General features: G+C 34.1%; 1 long non-coding RNA gene across 1 annotated transcript in view; it reads right to left on the bottom strand.

The window, feature by feature from the left end:
* Positions 1 to 4,165, bottom strand: part of LOC109322593 — an 18,707-nt gene extending 14,542 nt beyond the window's left edge. Inside the window, exon 1 of the long non-coding RNA XR_002104423.1 lies at positions 4,068 to 4,165. This is a non-coding gene — a long non-coding RNA (uncharacterized LOC109322593). The remainder of the gene's footprint in view (positions 1 to 4,067) is intronic.
* Positions 4,166 to 4,240: the final 75 nt, after the last annotated feature.

Genomic DNA, 4,240 nt, shown 5'->3' with positions numbered 1-4,240 from the left:
CTCCAATGTCCACATCGTTAATGAAGATGTTGAACAGTATGGGTCCCAGGACAGAGCCTTGAGGGACCCCACTGGTCACAGGGCACCACGTTGATTCAGGTAGATTGGCCATGGGTTAGCACAATCTACATAGTTCACCTCTCAGATGACCTACAGTTGGATCAGGACTGATATTTTTTGCCCAGTCAAACCTTCTTGAATCTCTGTACAGATCAGCACTTAGATTAACCTAACCCTGGTTAGGTTGATCTAAGTGTAAGGTCTACATGTGAGTGAACTAAGTTAGATCAGACAGCCATTTTCTGCTGATCTATCCTCCTGCATTTGTGCACAGTTCAGTACTTAGGTTGACCTAACTCTTGCCAAATGTATCTCTGTATAATGTCTGTACATACATGACATTAGTGCACATACTCTGGTGAACTAATTTGGTTTGGGTACACCTTTTTTTGGAGATTCAAGCCCTTTGCATGCCTGTATGATTGGGCATTTAGATCTACTTGAGCCTGGCTAAGTCAAACTAAATATAATGAGTGAACCTGGTTGATACAGAGATGCTGTAACCAAGGGCCTAACCTAAGAGTGGGTCAATCATAGGAACCCATCATGGGAGAACAGAGGGCAGAAAGCTAACATCTGAGGGCGTGAACACAGGATACAGGGTGAAAAGGGGCATAGAAAAGCAGCTGGTCCTGCACTGTCATACATCAACAGAACACTGTTGATCACTTTTGAAACAGATGTTAGGATCAAAATATCTTTGAAATGATACAAACAATAAGGAAACAATAAAGCATTTCCTGCTTGCAGCAGAATGATCTGGAATAACAATGGAACCATACCTACTATAGTTTGAGTTTTGCTTATTTCATTAAACTTGATTAAACTGAGCCAGTCTGGGTTTATAACTTGTCACAAAGACAAAAGGACTTTGACACATTTCTCTTCTGAACACATTATGGGGATTTATATTTCACACTTTACAATTATATCTGTATTAAAATGATTTAGCACATCATACATGGAAAAAGTGATTCATAATAGTAGCAGTAAAAGCAATACAGAGTTAAGGACATCATGAAGGAAATGAAGCAGGAAAGCAAGAGGTTCTGAATGAAGCAATCATTACTTTAGAATGGGAAAAAAATCTCTTTCTGTTCTTGTCTACTTTATTATTATTCTGAGTTAGATATAAATGACAATGCATTCTGCTTAAAGAATCAATTCTTAAATAAAAAAAAAATACCTGAAATGCTATTCAAGTTTACACTCTCATGTTATTCTAAACACAAGATATTTTTAGGACTGACAGCTTCTCACATTTGTGTAGAGAGATTCCTTTTATGTCCATAATTTCTCTGACAGGAATTTTCTGACAATTCTTTAGTCTTAAAATCAGCGTTTGAAATAGGGGTGGGTAAGGAATGTTCTCCAAACCTACAAAATATTCTGAAATATATATTAAAAAAATACCTATCATGAAGTGGTGCTGAAATCTCAAAAATCATTTTGTAAAACAGAAATCTAAATAAAAAATATCAGGGCCTAGTGAAACATTTAATTTTGATACTTTTGAAAGTCTTGTTTTGATTTCGATCTGATCTTTTTACAGTTAGCTTCAACTTTTAGAAAAAAAATTGTTTGGAGCCAGAAATCTGTTTTTTGTTTTTCATTTACAAAGTAAAAATATGAAACCGTCTGATAATCTCAATATACAATTAAACGTATGTCAAAACAAAGTCTTTCCTGTGAAAAGACTCCCCATTAAAAACAGCTTTTTATATTTTTTGTCAAAAAATTTAAAAACAGCTTTTTATATTTTTTGTCAAAAAATTCTCGACCATCTCTGCTTTAAACAAAGTATGAGTTGGTTTGTCAAGAGCTGAGAAAAGCAAAATTAAATGGTGAAACTTAAGCTGTCATTAAATCATTATTTTAGGCTGACCAATTCAATTAAAATTTAAAAAGCATAGGCTTGATTTTTATCTGATGTAAAATTGCACAACTGATTGAATTCAACAGATCTACCAAATTTATTGCATCTGAGAGCTTGACCTCTTTTAATTTGCAATGGGATAGAGGAAATGGAAGTTTAAGATTTTTCCTGTTAAAATAAATTATACTTACTAAAATATAATCTTTAACATTTGATTTTTGTATCTCTATTTTTTGATAGCTCTCACAGAAGTATTTGTAGTTTCTTGGTTTTTGTTCAAGCTTCTCCAAAAAATATGTTGAAGGCTATTTATTAAAACAAAATAAAATTAAACAAACCAACTTTGCTTTAGGTTAAATACAATGATAATTAGTTATCCCTTAACTATTTTTCCAAGTGATTTTAAATCTATAGCCAGGGTTGTATGCTTCACAAATTAAATATTTGAGGGGAACTAACAGGGTACAGTCAAAGCTAGTTCCATGGGTCAAAACAGCTTAAAGACAGAGCAAACCAAAGGAAGAAACATGTTTCATAAAACCCAACAAAGTGAAGGGTGCTATGAATAACAAAAGAATTCTGCAGTTAATATTTTGCGGCTTACAGTACACCATTTGTTCTTAAGCGTCTGCTGATGGGCTAGAGTTTCTAAAATTAACATTGTGATAACCCATATAGAAACCAAAACACATTAAAAATACTGTTGAATTAGTTATTTTCACAGAAAACATATGTTTGTTATTTTCACATTATATTTCTGTTTGTTTTGTTTTTTTAAATAACCAATCAGGAAAACATTTTAAATTGATTTTTAAAGAGTAAGTTTGAAAATAGACAGTAATTGTGTAATTTTTAATGAAATGATCAACAATGTGACATTTAGCAGTTCAAAAGTATTTTTGTGTCATCTTGTGGTTGCTGTGATTATATTGCACTGAATTATAATGCTTTTACACCTAACAGTTTTTAAAAATCAAATACTGGCTGTAAGGCAATGCGAGTTTAATTGACTGTAACAATATCATTTTAGTTATGAAAATTAGATTTGTATATACAATTTATGGGTGTAATTACAGAAATATATATTTTAATTAATGTGTAATTTTTAATAAAACCTGACCCCCTAATTTGTATACTCTTTCAAGTTTGAGGGTATGGCTAGATGTATCTTTTATCCTTTAGTAAGTGGAAGATAGATCAAGGCAGTTTACCTAAATGAAACAATTGCTAAACCACCACATTCTAGCTCCTACTTGCCACAGGATGGCCTAAGCCATATGAAACAGGTACCTCAGACCAACTAAGGCCAGTAGGTTTCCCCTCCCTTTAACTTGGTATATGTGCATACCCTGACACTACCTTATTGCACTAGTAGAACACTATTATAACGTCCATTGACTTCCGTGAGGTTACAATGACTTCTATGAAGTAAAACAATGATGTAAAAGGGAGAAGATTCTGATCCACTGACCTCTGATTTTTCTCAGAATGCTACCTTGTCTATGTTGTAATCACTTTTTCGTGTGAAGTTAGAAACATATGTCCTGATAACCTGTTGATCTGGAAGAGGGGAAGGGGAGACATGAAAGGAGAAGAAATGAAAATCTGAGCAACGTATGGTGATCTAGATGTGTTCACTAGTTTCAGCACATGCATAGCACTTAATTGGCACTATAAATTGTCAAACAATCTGGGTCTTACTGCTAGATAATTCTCTACTAGGCTGGTTCTATCAACAGCTCCATTTATCTAGAATAAAAACTGAAGTTTCCAAAGACCCATTAAACAGAGGATAAAAGCTCATGGGAGTTACAAAAACTAAACTCAATCTGGTTTCAAGTGGATTTTGGCTCATATGATTTGTATTTTTTTCATGCAGCCATTAACATAGCCATTTCATTGTAAGGGAGCAAGCTGATTGGATATAAAACTGTATTGAGCTTCATTGTCCTTTTGGTTGGAAGTCCATGCAAATATATAGACTGCATTGATATTTTTGGGAAGTTAGATAAAAAGGAAAAAGATGGCAAAATAGGAAGGGTAAATATTTTCTCTACAGATGTTGCTCTAGTTTTGAAATGACTTCCTTTATTCACAGCAACATTCTAAAACAAGTTTTTAAATAATTAACTTAAGAATAGGTTGAGATCGTTTCGGCCCCAAGACCTCTAATCATTCGCTTTACCAGATAAAACTGCGGAGACGGACGATCTGGGGGAACGTTTGTTCACCAGAGCGCCCCAAGGGATGACTAGGTCAAACGGTCACAAACTCCTGCAAGACCGTTTCAGGCTGGACATAAGG

This window comes from Crocodylus porosus, unplaced genomic scaffold (assembly GCF_001723895.1).
Source record: "Crocodylus porosus isolate Cpor-Errol unplaced genomic scaffold, CroPor_comp1, whole genome shotgun sequence".
In the NCBI taxonomy this organism is placed as follows: Eukaryota; Metazoa; Chordata; order Crocodylia; family Crocodylidae; genus Crocodylus; species Crocodylus porosus.
This window is presented reverse-complemented; position numbering and strand designations above follow the sequence as displayed.